Below are 17,106 nucleotides of genomic sequence, written 5' to 3'. Positions count from 1 at the left end.
GTCAGAAGTTTAGGAAGATAGCTGTGTTTATGGGAAAACATAAGAAAACATGGTCACAAAGCAGAAAACTTAAGACCTTTTTATGTGAAAATTTTACCACTTTAAGATCAGTTAGTGAACATCTATTTATTTCATGGAAAGTCTTTCTTTTTATAGCCGGTACGAATTTTGCTAATAACTTTGTTCTTCAAATCACCAAGAAGGCTATCTCTAATGATAGAAATGTAGCCGTGTTAGTCTGGGGTAGCTGAAGCAAAATGCAGGACAATGTAGCACTTTAAAGACTAATAAGATGGTTTATTAGATGATGAGCTTTCGTGGGCCAGACCCACTTCCTCAGATCAAATAGTTGAAGAAAATAGCCACAACCATATATACCAAAGGATGCAATTAAAAAAAAATGAACACATATGAAAAGGACAAATCACATTTCAGAAAAGGAGGGGGATGCGGGGGGGGGGGGAGGAAGGAAGGTAAGTGTCTGTGAATTGATGATCATCAATTCACAGACACTTACCTTCCTTCCTCCCCCCCCCCCCCCCCCCCTCCTTTTCTGAAATGTGATTTGTCCTTTTCATATGTGTTCATTTTTTTTTAATTGCATCCTTTGGTATATATGGTTGTGGCTATTTTCTTCAACTATTTGATCTGAGGAAGTGGGTCTGGCCCACGAAAGCTCATCATCTAATAAACCATCTTGTTAGTCTTTAAAGTGCTACATTGTCCTGCATTTTGCTTCATCTTTAATGAGTGACTGCAAATAATAAATACTATTTTTGCAATATACTCATTACTTTTGTGGCAGGATTAATATCATACCTCATGGGATGTAACATTTAGTAAAATCAAACTTATATAAGTAATCTTAGTACTGCTGCCAACCTCTAGCATTATAAAAAATGTCAAAATAATGGCAGATTGCTTCAGTCTGATTTACATGGTTTAATGTAATATATTTGGACTAGTAAGTTTGTGTATTTCTATTTTATTTACCCTGCAGTGGAAATATCTTTTTTTTTGTTTAGTGTAAAATCAGTGTATTTTCTAGACCCTTTTAATTAACTTATTATTTTTAATTTTTTTAAAATAGAATAGTTTGATATATGGAGGACTCAGGAACATTTCTTGTATTTCGTTTGATTTTTCTTTCTAAACCACCTTTTAGTTTTTAATGTATTTCTTTAGCATATTTGTGTGTGTATGATTGCCACCTGAAAATACATTTTGTAGCAGGTATTTTTGGGTTAATCACGGAGAAATATTAGATTCATTTTCAAACAACTTGGCGGGGGGGGGGCTTTTTAAAAGAATTGCTAGTTCAATCTCATTCACAGCTAGATATGATATACAGTCTGGCAAGCTAAATGAAACTAATAATAATTTATGATCTATTTAACCTTTTCATTTCCCCATTTACTTTCATTAGTTGTTAGATGGGATTCTCTTGATATCTGAGGCAGAATGCTAAAACTAAAACAAATTCCAACTCTCCTGATTTGTTATGATGGGGGGAGGGGATTCTGACTAATACTGTGCGAAGACATAATAGCAGACATAATAAAGTTGTACATTGTAACACATTCTGTTTCATTAGTCAGAAAGATTTATAATTAGGCTTGGAAGGATTAGATTTTTACTGGTTAAATATGAGCAAACATTGATTTCACCATTAACATATTGACAAAAACATAGATGATATACATATTTAGATAGGAAAAATGCTGCTTGAAAATGTTTTAGAATTTCATTTAAGGATATTTTATTTGTATATTTTGATGTGATGTTGATAAATTGTGTTTTAATAGTTTTAAAATTTTAACTTTTTGAATCTGAACATCTGCTTTTTTAAGTAATTGTCTAATCTCTATCCATAATTTCCTGCAATTGTGGAAAATTTAAATTGATAACAATAAAACAATATGAAAATTAACTGAATTATGCCAAGCATATTTATAATGCATAATTAAACCATGTATTAGAGAGACAGAAGACATGAATCTGAAATAGGTGATTTCATGTCCTGTTTATGACCATTTTCATGACCTCTTTAAAAAAAGACAAGACCATGCATGATCTGCTGAACAGTTTTACATGAACCTCTAGTTTGCTGAAACTGAGAATATGGTTTCTGAAACAGACATATATAAAGACGAGTGCTTTCCAAAATCATTGCATTTGCATCACAACTTAACATATAAGCCTTGACACTTCAAGGCCTTATCCAGTGTCCATCATGGGAGCACAAGGCTGCTGGTGTCTAATGCAGGTGTGGGCACAAGTGTAAAGAAGCCCTTGGAGCCCTTGGCATGAGGCTATGAACTGAAAGGAAGTATTTCTCAGGAAGTTGGAGTGTCCTTTATTTTTGAGAGTATGGATCAAAAATATGTAGTCAGAAAATGAGTTTTTCTGAAGAACCTTGGGTTTAAGCAACAGTATGCAAACAAGGAGGTATTTTTCTCCTCTCTATCTTTAGCCCGGCTTCTAGGATTCAGAAACATAGTAGTTACTAGCCATGCAATTGCTATTTTTACAATCAAAATATGAAATGGATTCTTTTGGACTCTGTGCCTTACTCATAATGAGTTCTGTATTTATACTAGCAGTATTCATAGCACTGTAATGAAGGCTCAAAACCGCAATGTTAATATGAATCTTTCTGTATTGTCCCTTGTTAGGGCAGGAATCTAATGTGTTCCCATAATAGGTAATTTATCTGCCATTTTGTTACATATAGTCTGTCTCATATATAGTTTGAGTCTATCTGTATCTTTATCTATAATCTTTAATTGCTTTTGCACAGTTACATTAGGTATTTTTATTTATATTTTATGCTTATGTTATTCAAGTTACAGTTGATTATTGCAATAAAGTCATATTTGTTTATTAACACATTCCTCACTATTTTTTCTTTTTTAGTTTAAATGGGAATGTAGTTAATGGCTTTGCCCATATTGCTTGGATTTGTTTTTTTTTATTATTACTCTCTAGCTCCTACTCTTCAGGTGTAACTATTTTAGTATTACGAAGAATGATGGATGATGTAGGAAAGTTTCTTTTGAAGCACTTCTGATATTGTGCAATGCACTTGGGGGTCAGCTATGCTTGACTGATGCATGATTTATCCGATGTCCCTGCCACTTTCTGAGATAAAGCTGCTATTTTATCAAAAATGCCAGCAAGTGTGATTTAGAGTTTATACACCTTCTCTTTCAAATAATTGCTCTGATTATTTTCTGGCATGGCAATAAAATGATAAAGGTAATTGCACACAAATGTGAAATAGCACCAAAATACAATAAAATTAACCTGAATTAGCTTGACTTGTCGATGAGAAGTATTTATGAAATGTATTTTTGCAATAAGGGAGACTGATATTATAGCTGGAAGGTGAGTTATTGCCTTAATGTAATACTGTTTGAAATTTAAAAAAAGAGACTGTTACAGTTGAGGGTGATTGTGCTTTTGAAATTAAGTTGAAGTGATTCTTATAATTGGCAGCAATAATGCATTGTGAAGGTAATATCTTTTATTGTGTTATGCCTAGTTACATTATCTCTTATTTAGCTGACTTTGGCTTTTCCGAGAATGCAAGAAACATCAGATTCAGAATTTTGTGGATTAGAACAATAAAAAATTATGAAATATTATCCGATATTTAATTCCTTGTTTTCCTTGTAGATTTATTTTAATTTTTGTTCTCTAATCGAAGAAGCAGTACAGTTAATCTGGTATACCAACACTTGGTAAAATTCTTATCTTTTCTTCTCCTTGCAGATACAATAATGTCATATCTATGTCTATAAGCCTAACTTTACTATATAACAGAGGGTGTACTTAAATATATGCTTATGGTCTTTGTATCTGGGTATGCATTTACATATACAAACAGAATCATTACGATAGATGAATTTTCTATTTTTTTAGTTTCAAAATATAACTAATTCGTAAATGTAATATTTGTACCACGTTTACAGTAACTCTTGAAGGCATTATATGGTAAGCTTTATGTTTATTGCTTATAGTACTTCAGTTTTTTCATTGTACAGTATTATACATTTTTAGAGAAATTTATAAAAAAAATCCCAAACCTCCAGAGATTCTTTGCTTCCTTTTGTGTAATGCTTTCACATGACACAGATACTATTCCTATATATAGATATTTTACTTATAAATGTTGTTTGTTAAATAGCTAAAGGATATTGTCAGGGAATTTGAATTGATAAAATACTTTCTCCTGATTGTTATATGCTACTGCACTGACACTTGGTGTTTTGCTTTTCATTACCTGGCAGTAAATTCCATTCTTTTATTCCATATAATGGCACATGTAGGTCCTAATGTGATGAGACTTCAGGTCCATGGTTTGGTGCTCACTTTTCTCTCCCACCCAGTCTTTTCTTTTCTCTCTGATGCTCTTTCATCTCCTCCACCCCTTCCCTATGCCCCTCCCAAAAAGCAAAAAACCCAAGACAAAACAGAAAGTTGGTACTGACTTACTTTATTTTGACTTCTGTTGAATGTGTATATCAGATACATATAACTAGGAGTTTACCAGTTGAGAGTCTCTGCTGAGATGGTGATTGAATATGTTGTGGCAATAAATTGAGAGAATTATAGCCAGGTTGATATAAATTAAAACCAATACTTTCCATGAGATGCTTAAGGTGCAGTAACAGCTGACTATAGGATTATTGTCCAAGTGTTATTTTCTGGTTTTGCTATGCAGTACTTCTTCAGTTTCTGGATGGTCTCAAAGTGTAAACTGCTTTATGGTAGTTTAGTTACAAGGTGAGCAAAGCTCAGGCACATCAGCTGTAATGTTTATTAGCTTTAGCCTCTCCCTCCCACACCCAGCATCCCCTGAGCTGAGGGTGGGAAAGAGGTGGTGGTGGGGGAGGGGGTTTCCCTGTGAGAAGAACCAAAGAGCTGAGGTTGGGAAGGAGGACTCTCTCTCCCCAGTAGCTGCAGCACTGGAGTTAGGAAAATCGCCTATTTCTTCGGCGATCTGTCCCAAAGTCTCCCCACTTCCTCTTCTCACCCCACTTTGTGTCTCTCCACTTTACCCCACTACCCTCTCCCACTTTCCCCTCCATCACTTCCTGAAAATTCCAATAATTTAGCCATGTGGTGATGAGGCTCAGGCTTCCATAAATCTGTGATTTATTGTTTATTGCCCATGTCCTGTCCGTGACACTTAATAAGAATATCTGTGCCAAAAGATTAGCTTTCCTCATGAAAAAATGTGATTCCTACTGTATATTGTGAATAACCTTAAGATAGCAAAGAATTGCAATAGACAATAGCATCCCTTCCTCATCACTAGGTGGATATCACAGTCCAGTGCTACATATGCAATTTCTATCTCATGCTGAAGTCTGAAACCTGATTGACAGAAGTTAAAGACATTCTAATTCCCATTAAAGTGGCATCATAACTGTCTCACTGAGCTTTCCTAAACAAGATTGCATTTGGGTTAACAATTAGCAAGACTGTTAATATCAATGAATGGCTTCTCGAGCAGAGGCTAATAAGAATGAGAAAATACAGTGATTCAAATCATGGCTCATGCTTAGACAATGAAAACAGGGATAGCATCTGCCCATTTTTCTACTTCATGAGTCTCATAATCTGTTTTGGAAACTTTAAGCACTAATCCTTTATGCACCAAGTCTAAATCTTGTGCTAGTTGGACCTGCCTGGTTCTGCACTGAGAGGAAGGGAGAAAGCATGACTCTTTTTAATGTAGCTAAAACTTATGTGAATAGTAAAATTCTCTAAAAGGTACTGAATGAATTCAGAGGAATTGGTATGGTTCAGCTGCACCAGAGATGGGAAAAATGTTGCAGAACCCAACAGCTGTGCTTTATGGGGCGTACATCTGCTCTAATGGACAGACACTTGTGGAAAGAGTGGTTCAGCTGAGATACAAGAAGGTATATCCATTAAATCCCATTATTTAGCTCTATCATCCTTCATAAGAAGACATCATAGCCACAGAGGGGAAAGTAGTGGTATCTACAAAGGCTGTTCATAGTCCATATTCTTGGGCCTTATGCTTACTTACTTGTGAATTTCAGATGCTCATCAATTAATTAAACTTTTATTTTTTTAAAAAATATAAAATAAACTAAATTAAGAGCGTTAAAGGTCTGTGTTCACTGTGGAGACAGTACTGTTACAGCCATAACCCCGTAGTATAGATATAGCCTACACCAACAGAAGAGTTTTCCATTGGTATGGGATAACCAAATGAAATAACTACACCAGTAAAGCATTATTCCATAAACATAACTGTGTCTAAATGGGGGTTAGGTCAGCATTACTATGTCACGGGGATGGTTTTTTTGTTTTTTATGTTCTTGACCAATGCTGCAATGTCCATCTGAATTTTAAATGTAGACCAAGCTTAACACTGCATAACTCAGCACTCAAAATGCTGTGTTTAAGGCTGTCTGTGCAACTTTTATTCTTTCAGAACTTATACTTCGTTCATAATAATTGAAATGGTCTTAAGTCGCATGATCACATACTAATATTTTTCTCACTGGATCCCTGTCTCTTTCAGTGTATAGGTAGTTATCCAAAATTGCTTCTCAACCTCACTCAGTGTGTAGCACCAGGGATTCGAATCATAAGGTTAGAAGGTCTTATTTATCTTTATAACGTCTCTGTTTCTTGATAACATCTCGGTTTTTCAAAACCAGCCAATGGGAGCTTCAAGAGCAGCACACAGCCGGCTGCTTCTGGGAGTGGCGAGTCCAGGGCCATGCATACAATCAGCCTGCCTGAGTGCCCTACTGTGCCCTGGGACTTCTAGCAGAGGGAAATGTTTGGTGAGCCAGATATGGCCCACTGGCCATATTTTGCCCACCCATGCTCTACTATGATTTCATGCGTAAATACAGTAGACAATATACCAATGTAAGGAACAATTCTAAATTTGGTATGCCAGTTCAATAATATATATGTTTTATATATGCTTTTATATGGTCAGTATATCTGATCTAGAGAAGAATGGATTTGTGATTTTATAAACAAAACATCTATTTTCCTTAGAAGTAAAATAAAGAAAAAATATAGTTTAATAAAATAAAAGAGCCTGACAACCAAATTGGCAGCTTTGCACGTGACATACTAGAGAATTCTTTGCCTGCCAACACAACTGACTGAGGATTTTGCCAAAGAGCCAGAGGCCACTACTTACTGGAAATACATTTTTATAGCTTGGCATTTTGGGTCTTTTGATTATCACCCAAAGAGGATTAGTAGTATAATATGATGGGACAACAGGAGCTCACATTGTTCCCTTCCATTATTTTTTTAGCAAAATTGATGTATTACAAAGAACTTTTTTGTTAAATTTGTTCAAAAATACTTTAGAAATTGGGTATTTTTTATGTATACCATATACATTGGAACTCAGTTGGTACTTTGTATAGAGAGTGTAGGCTTATGGGAAGGCCATAATGGAGAATGGCTTTACTGCTATACTTCTTTCAGTTGTCCTTTTTTCTTTTGAAATTTAATTCCTTTAGTCACTGGTATTAGTTCCTGGGAGGGTATAATAAATGTGGAAGAGCTTAAGATTTGACATTTCACTCCCAACTTCCCCTAGCCAAGAAACAAGAATGCACTTTGTGTTTTCACATCATCTGAAATTACAGGTTTGGCTTAACAAAAAAAGTTGGAATTACTTAGACCATTGTGAATATTAGCAACATGTTAGGGGAAAAAATCAAAGGAGACTGTTTTTATTGGATATAAAACTTGAAAATGGTTCTAGATTTCAAAAGAGCAATTTTGTAACCTAGGTTATGATTGATGGGCATAGGCTTCTATATGAAAATCTTGAAGACTGGAGTTGTGTGAAAAATTGAGTTGTTCTAGAAAGTAAGTTTAAATAGAGCTTCTGAAGACATAATGGCTGTGTCTACACTGGGCCACTTATTCCGGAAAAGCAGCCGCTTTTCCGGAATAAGCTGCAAGCTGTCTACACTGCCCGCTTGCTTTTCCGGAAAAGCAACGACGATCTACTGTACAAAATCAGCCGCTATTCCGGAAAAACTATTCTGCTCCCGCTCGGGCATAAGTCCTTATTCCGGAACACTGTTCCGGAAAAGGGCCAGTGTAGACAGCCCAGTAATCTTTTCTGGAAAAAAGCCCCGATTGCAAAAATGGCGATCGGGGCTCTTTTCTGGAAAAGCGTGTCTACATTGGGCACAGATGCTTTTCCAGAAAAAGGGATTTTCCGGAAAAACAGCCTGCCAATGTAGACGCTCCTTTTCTGGAAAAACTGAAAATGGAATAGTATTCCGTTTTAAGCATTTCCGGAAAAAGGTGCCAGTGTAGACGTAGCCAGTGAGTGAAACCAAACTTTTTCCCAATGATTATACACTTTTGGAAATGCAAAATTTTAACTTAACTTTGTTCTACATTTTACACTCTGAGAAGGCTAATTAGGTAGAGTATCTTTCTGTGTTCAAAAATCTTTACTTGATGTGGATTATAGTCTCATTCAACAATGGAAAGACATGTTATAGCTTCATTAACAAAATATATGTACCTGAAATACACATTGTTTTATTCTGCTGATCTGTGATTTCTGCTGTGGATGTCAATTGTACAATGTTTATTTCTTTTTTGATATTGTGGGATTTCTAGAAAAAAGAGGTTTTATTTGTAGTTTGTTTATTATTCTTTGGCATGGAAAGCAATGTTTTCACAAGAATCGGATATTAGTACAGGACATCTCCATAGCTGTCTTGTCCATAGGATGGTTTGGGGCAACTGCCTCAAGCTCCATGTTTTGGGGTGCCTGGAGTGGCCTGGGAGAATTACCAGAGGTCCTGATGTCAACATCAGGGGCTGGCCCCACCCACATACTCACCAGCAACTAGGGCGGAGTGGGGACAGAGCAGGGGAAAGAAGAGGTGGAGCAGGGGTAGGGCCGGTGTGTGGCTTGGGAGAAGGGATATGAAGAGGTGGGGTAGCGTCTGGGGCAGAGCTGGGGGTGAGGAGGAATGTTCCAGTCCTAGCACTGCCATAGGGACATCCTGGGGTACCTCCACTGTGCCCATGATGTGATAATACAATATTCGTTAACACTGTGGAGCACTTGGGAGAAGAGTATTGTAGAAAAGCCCGTGAGGAAATTGTTAATACTGTCTTCAGAGGAAGGTTTGAATAGTGTGCAGTTAATAAGGCCTTTGGTCACACAATGAAAAGTGCGGAGCAAAGATATTGAAAAACTGCTCATTTATTGAGCACTGTCCATTCTGTATGTTACAAGAGGAAGGGGTTGTGTAGAAAAAAAAGTGGACTAAACTGAAGGGCTGAAACATCTGAATGTGGATTAGGCTTGGAATTACTTTGTCAAAGTTGCAGAAGCCATCTGAAGGATTCATCTCAAGCCGGGGGGGGAAGGAGCGGAATCATAGGAAAGTGGTACAGGCCAAGCTGGATGAACGAGTATCACAAAGATATTATTAAGAGAATGTAGATAACATACAAAGAATGGAAGTGTCCATCGATGAGCGAGAAAAGCTATTTGATGGAGGTCAGGAAGCATAGGGAAAAAGTGGGAATGTGTATTATTATTATTATATGCTAAAGCATCTTTTATCATAGATTTTTAAATTCTTTTGTAAGGTCCATCTCTGCTAGGTTTTTGTACAATGTTTGTTTTTCAAGTAGATACTATGACAAATAATAACAAAGAATAATATAAAGAATGAAGTGCTGAGGATGAGGTGAGGATTAAAGATATTATAGGCATGTCCCAAAACTTAATGAATATTTCACCTCAGATTTTAATGAGGATAATGATGAGCTTAGAGGTAGTAGCAGGATGGTTAATGAAATCAGGAGATGGAAGAAGACATTACCCCATCCAAGGTGGCAGTCAAAATCAAACAGCTTAATGGAGCCCAACTGGTTGGGCCTGGATAATCACCATCCAAGAATGCTAAAGGGAATAATTTTGCAAACCTGTAGCAAGGGATCTTAATGAATTAATAAATGTGGGGGTATTATCCAATGAATGCAAAACTGTAACTATAGTACCTATTTCTAAAGGGTGGACATGAACTGGGAAACCATAGGCCTGTTAGTTTAACCTCAGTTGTATGCAAGAGCGTGAAACCAATTTTGAAAGAAAAAGTAGTTCAGCACATAGAGGTAAATGATAATTGAGATAGAATACAATATGGTGTTACAAAAGGTGGATTGTGCCAGACCAACATGATCTCTGTCTTTGTCTAAAAAAAATCATTAATCTTCTCAAAGGCAATGCAGAAGATCTAATCCACCTGGATTTCAGTGAGGCATTTAATACAGTTCTATATGGGAAATTAATTAAATTGGAGAAGATGGAATTAATATGAGAACTAAAAGGTGGAAAAGGAACTGATTAAAGGGGAGTCTACAGCAGGTCAGACTGGAAGTTGAACTCTCAGGCTGGATACACATTAATAGAGGAATTCCTCAGGGATCTATCTTTAACATTTTCATTTGTGACCTTGACAAAGTGGGAGTGTGCTGATGAAATTTGCAGATGGCAATGCCTCACAACTTTGTGCCAATGTGGAAGAGGACTGGAATATCATACAAAATATTTTGATGACCATGAAAACTAAGTAATAGATATTAAATGAAATTTAATAGTGCAAAGTGCAAGGCCATGCATTTAGGGACTAGCAAAAGAATTTTTGCTATAAGCAGGAAGGAAGGAACAGAGGAGAAAAATGATATGGATATGCTAGTTGGCCACAGGATAACTATGAGTTGCTTATGTGCTTCATCCATGGAAAAAGCTAATGCAATCCTTCGATGTGTCAGGAGTGTTATTTTCAGTAGAGATGGGGAAGTATTATTACCATTATTCAAGGTACTGGTGGGACCTCATTTGGAATACTGTGCTGTTTTGGTCTCCCTTATTTAAAAAAGATGAACTCAAACTGGAACAGGTGCAGAGAAGGCTACTAGGATGACAGAGAAAAGGGGAATCTATGGCTGAGAGGAAATATGAGTGCTTGCTTTTAATTTATTAGAGGGATATCACCAGGGAGGGAGATAAGGCCAACTAGCATAAGAATAAATGGATATAAACTGTACAGGCTTGAAATTAGTTGTGAGATTTTAACTAACAGAGAAATGAGGTTCTGGGACGGCCTCCCAAGGGAAACAATGAGAGCAAAACTCCTAAATAGTTTAATGACTGAGGTTGATACATTTAAGGAGGGGATGGTATGAGATCACTTACAATGGCATATGACTGATCAGTGACTGCTAGTAGCAAATATCCCTAATAGTTATTGGAGATGAGACATTAGATGGGGAGGGCTCTGAGTTATTACAGAGAATTCTTTTTCAGATGCCTGGCTGTTGGGTCATGCCAACATGCTCAGGTTCTGACCATCGTATTAGGGTAGAATTTTTTTCCCTCAATTCAGATTTAGGGGTGTTTCTTCCTTCTTCTTCATTGTGGGACATGGTTTCACTTGCTTGTTTGAATGAAGCGATGGACAGACTCTAATTTCGAAGTATTTAAATTAAGGCTGTCAAGCAATTTAAAAAAATCAATCACATGATTAAAAATTAATGTAAATTAATCAAATGATAAAGTTAATTGCAATTAATTGTGCTATAAAATAATAATAGCAATAATTTATTTAAATATTTTGGGTGTTTTCTACTTTTTCAAATATTTGATTTTAAATACCACACTGAAAACAAAGTATATAGTGCTCACTTTATATTTATTTATTACAAATACTTGCACTGTAAAAACCCAAGAAATAGTATCTTTCAGTACACCTAACACAAGTATTGCAGTGCAATCTCTTTATCATGAAAAATAAACTTACAATTTAGAATTATGTACAAAAAATAACTACATTAAAAAAACATGTTAAAACCATAGAGCCTAGAAAGTCACTCAGTGTATGTCTACACTTCATTCCTCTCTTGAGAGAGGAATGCAAATGCAGACACCCGAAATTGCAAATGAAGCGGGGATTTACATATCCCATGCTTCATTTGCATAATCGCATTATGGCTCTATTTCATGGAGTAAGGGTTATTTCGAGTGAAGGGTTCTATCTTGAAATAACCCTGTTTTCTCTCTCGAAATAGCGCTATTGCGAAATAGCGTCCTAATGTGATTATGCAAATGAAGCATGGGATATTTAAATCCCCGCTTCATTTGCAATTTTGGGTGTCTGCATTTACATTCCTCTTTCTCAAGAGAGGAATGAAATGTAGACATTCCCTCAGTCCTCCTACTTGTACAGCCTATTGCTCAGACAAGTTTGATTACATTTACAGGAGAGAATACTGCCTGCTTTTTGTTTACAATGTTATCTCAAAGCGAGAACTGACATTCATTTGGCAATATTATAGTTGGTGTTGCAAGATATTTACATGCCAGATAAAAACTTTAGTGTATGTCCCTTCATGCTTCAACCACTATTTCAAGGATATGCATACACACTATTGACAGATTCTGCTTGAGACTAAGCCAAAGCGGTGCACTCTGACACATGTTCATTTTCATCATCTCAGTCAGATGCCACCAGCGGAAGATGGATTTTCCTTTTTGGTGGTTTGTGTTCTGTAATTTCTATATCACAATGTTGTGCTCTTAAAACTTCTTAAAGTGTGCTACAAACTTTGATATTTTAGATTTTGGAAGGCACTTAAGAGTCTTAAACTTTGGGTCAAGTGTATTTTTAGGAATCTCACATTGATACCTTCTTTACATTTTATCAAATGTGCAGTGAAAGTGAGACTGAAATAAATGGTAGAATGCAGAAAACATACAATTCTCCCTCGAGTACATTCATAAATTTAATTAACACATTATTTTCTTAACAAGCCTTATCAGCATGGAAGCATGTCCTCTGTAATAGTGACCGAAGCATGATAAGCACATACATGTTTAGCATATCTGGCACGTAAATAACCTTTTAGTACCAGCTAGAAAAGTGCCATATTGAATGCCCATTCTTACTCTTAGTTAACATTGTAAATGAGAAGTAGGCAGCATTATTTCCCATAAATATAAACAGACTTATTTGTTTTAGCAATTGACTGATCAAAAAGTAGGACAGAGCAGACTTGTAAGTGTTAAATATTACATTTTGGTTTTGAGTGCAGATTTATGACAAAAATCTACATTTGTAAGTTGCACTTTCACATTAAAGCGATTGCACTACAGTATCGGCATGAAGTGAATAGAAACATCTTTTAAAATAATTTTTACCGTGCAAATATCTGTAATCATAAATAATAATAAAAAGTGAGCACTGTAGACTTTGTAATCTGTGTTGTAATTGTAATACAAATATTTGAAAATGTAGAAAAGCATCCAAAATATTAAATACATTTAAATTGATATTTTATTTTTTAATAGTGCAATTTAAAACTGTGATAACTTACATGATTAATTTTAAAAAGCATCATGATTAAACTGAGTAATCAACAGCCCTACTTTAAATCCTGGTTTGAGGACTTCAGTAACTCACTTACATGTTTATTAGAAGAGTGGGAGGGTGAAGTTCTGCAGCCTAGATGATCATGATGGTCCCTTTTGGCCTTAAGGTATAGAACAGGGGTTTCAAACTCTTGGGGCATAGCCAGTCACAGTCAGGGCGATTGCACAGTCTGGGCCAAGACTCCTGGCAGGCTCAGGGCCTGTCTGTTGCTGGCCCCCCAGTCTCTGCCCCTTCTCACCATTGCACACACTAGCCCCATGGCGCACTGATTCCCAAGCATGTGGCTTTGGGAATCACTGGAGTGGGGAGGCTGGCAGCAGTAACAGTTGTTGCCCTACTGTAGTCTCCGCAGTGGAGTGGAGTGAGTCTGCCCATCCAGTGTGCTCTGATTCCCCTGTGGCTCTTGCGCCAATTGGAATGTGATGAGGCTGCAACTACTGCTTCTGCAGCACCATCCCTCCCTGGTTATCCCCAACTGCTTGAGGGATGGGTGCTACTGGGGGGAGAAGGTGGCATAATGGTGAGAAGGGAGGAGTTTGGGGGCCAGTAAAGGATAGGCCCCAGAGTCCCAGGCCGGCTTGTGCAATTGGTCCTGGTGGGACTGGCCCAGAGACTGGAAGTTTGAGATCCCTGGTATAGAGTCTGAAATTAAAGAATACAATTTAATATTATTTAATTATGTTTTTGGAGGGAATAATATATATACACAATCCCCTCCCCTACCCCTTGCTCCCCAGTACTCTGCATTGTATGTGTATACACTAACAGAAACATCAGTTCTGAAAAGCAAATACTGACACACATTTTACAGTAGAACGGGGGTTAAATTCTGGTTTGGGCCATGGTTATAGAGCTACTATATCAAACACAGGAAAAGTGCCTTTGACTCTTTAATGAGTAGTTGCAAATTTTAAATTATGTCTAATCTGAAATACCGCAACTCTGGAAACATAAGTGCTTCCTAATGTTCAGCTGAGGCATTTGTTCATCGCTGACTCAATGAAATATTCCATCTTCAAATATTTCTTCTCTTGTTAAGTGGATACAGAAGGTAAGCAAATTCTTTGACGATTTCTTGGGAGACTTGCATTTGGCTTCTGTTCATCTTGATACTTGTTTATTTGAATCTGAAATTGAGGAGACATTATTGGAGATGTGATTTTTTTTTAATATAGTGAAAACAAACTGTTTGTGTTTCAGAGCTTGTGTCATGGATGGCTAAACATACTTGCCCTCCGATCTGCATATAACAGTCTTCAGAAGTTCAAGAGCTAGGACATGTCTGCTGGGAGTTAGGGTTGGAGCTCATTGCTTCATCCCCACTCCTGTTGAAACACCTACAGGTGTGCCCCATGGGTCTGTAGCCCTCAGACTTATTTTCCTACTGGATAGAACATAAGAATGGCCGCACTGGGTCAGACCAAAGGTCCATCTAGCTCAGTAGCCTGTCTGCCGACAGTGGCCAACACTAGGTGCCCTAGACGGGGTGAACCGAAGACAATAATCAAGCGATTTGTCTTGTGCCATCCATCTCCAGCCTCTGACAAACAGAGGCCAGGGACACCATTTCTATCCCCTGGCTAATAGCCTTTTATGGACCTAACCTCCATGAAATTATCTAGCTTCTCTTTAAACTCTGTTATAGTCCTAGCCTTCACAGCCTCCTCTGGCAAGGCGTTCCACAGGTTGACTACGCGCTGTGTGAAGAAGAACTTTCTTGTATTAGTTTTAAACCTGCTACCCATTAATTTCATTTGGTGTCCTCTGGTTCTTCTATTATGGGAACTAATAAATAACTTTTCTTTATCTGCCCTCTCCACACCACTCATGATTTTATAGACCTCTATCATATCTCCCCTCAGACTCCTCTTTTCTAAACTGAAAAGTCCCAGTCGCGTTAGCCTCTCTTCATATGGGACCTGTTCCAAACCCCTTATCATTTTAGTTGCCCTTTTCTGAACTCTTTCCAATGCCAAATATCTTTTTTGAGGTGAGGAGACCACATCTGTACACAGTATTCAAGATGTGAGCTTACCATAGTTTTATACCAGGCATACCACAGTTTTATACAGTAAGATAGGATGTTAGGAATTATTAAGAAAGGGAAAGAAAATAAGACACAGACTATTTGCCTTTTTGACCACTGCTACACAGTATGTGGAAGTTTTCAGAGAACTATTCACGGTAACTCCAAGATCTCTTTCCTGATTTGTCGTAGCCAAATTAGCCCCCATCATATACTGTACGTTTAGTTGGGGTTATTTTTTCCAACGTGCATTACTTTACGCTTAGCCACATTAAATTTAATTTGCCATTTTGTTGCCCAATCACTCAGTTTGGTAAGATCTTTTTGAAGTTCTTCACAGTCTGCTTCTGTCTTGACTGTCTTAAAAGAAGTTCCTACTCCATGACTCCACTGCAAGGCAGAGATTCTGAGCCTCCTCAGAATGGAGAAGGGGGATTCCTTCTTGAGCTGCACTTTAATGGTAAAGCTGCATGTGGCATGTGAGCCACAGTTTGGCCGTGCCTGGCTTACACTAGCACATTTGGCCACCATTGTTACAGAAAAGCAGGCCTGGCAATGTGAGTATTGCATTTAAGAAACAATGGTGATTTAACATAGTTGTGATCAGGGAGATTGCATAACTATTACTAATATTACTCCTGATTCAGGATAGTACTAGCAGAGTTCTTGGATTCTTCCATTTTGGTCAGTTAATAAAGGCATCATTCCAATCCCTGTGCATTTTCTCTTGTGAATGCATACATAAAGTTACGGAGATGTCTTACTTTCTGGATAAGTATGAGTAAATGCCTTTGGGAACTGACATCATTCCACTCTCAACTTTTGTCTTCTATCATGGAATCCCTGAAGAAATCTATATTCAGGTATTGCTCCTTAACAGCTGGGAAGGGATCAGTAATCTCTCTCTCTTATAACCAAGTATATAGGGATTTACTCTCTTGAGCTAAATCAACAGATGAAATATCCTGAATGAATTTTTAACTGTAATTAGTTTCTTCTCTTCCTGATATTCCTTAAAATCCATGGTAAAATCTGAGTGATGGATAGTGTCTGTTGGGTAAGGTACAATCTTTTGATCTTTGTTATTTTTTGAGATTAGAAGCATATAATCCCATTGTATGAAACCCCTCTTAGCCATAGAAGCCCTGAGTATGATATTAATTAAGAATGTACAAAAAACATAATTTATCCTTGTTCAACAAAACAAACAGGGCTGTATGATGAGTATCATTTGGATGCTGAGGAGAAGAGTGACAGAAGGGAGACAGAAACGAAAAGGAAATGGAAAATAAGTAAGGCAATTATTCAAACACTTGGGGAGAAGATTGACTAATGATAGCTCAAAAGACAGATGATCTGGGATGGGTTGTGGACTAGAGCAGAGAGAACTTAGAAGGTAAACTTTAGATACCTGTCTATCATTTTTAGATTTAGTAAGAATGTCTCAGATTTGGTCATCATGGATCTCTGCGTATGGATGGGGTAGTGTGGAACTCCTAAGTAAAAATCAATTTTCATATTTTGTGTAAAATGTATTTGACGTGTTTTCATGAATGCACCAAAATTTTAAATGCCAGTATCTGAAAA

General features: G+C 37.1%; 1 protein-coding gene across 8 annotated transcripts in view; it reads left to right on the top strand.

Annotated features, from left to right (window-relative positions):
* Nucleotides 1–17,106, top strand: part of MGMT (O-6-methylguanine-DNA methyltransferase) — a 320,994-nt gene that overhangs the window by 25,964 nt on the left and 277,924 nt on the right. The window lies entirely within an intron of this gene.

The sequence above is a fragment of the Pelodiscus sinensis genome, chromosome 8 (genome assembly GCF_052426305.1).
Source record: "Pelodiscus sinensis isolate ZL-2025 chromosome 8, ASM5242630v1, whole genome shotgun sequence".
Lineage (NCBI taxonomy): Eukaryota > Metazoa > Chordata > Testudines > Trionychidae > Pelodiscus > Pelodiscus sinensis.
The sequence above is the reverse complement of the archived record's forward strand: the minus strand, read 5'-3'. Positions and strand labels throughout refer to the sequence as shown.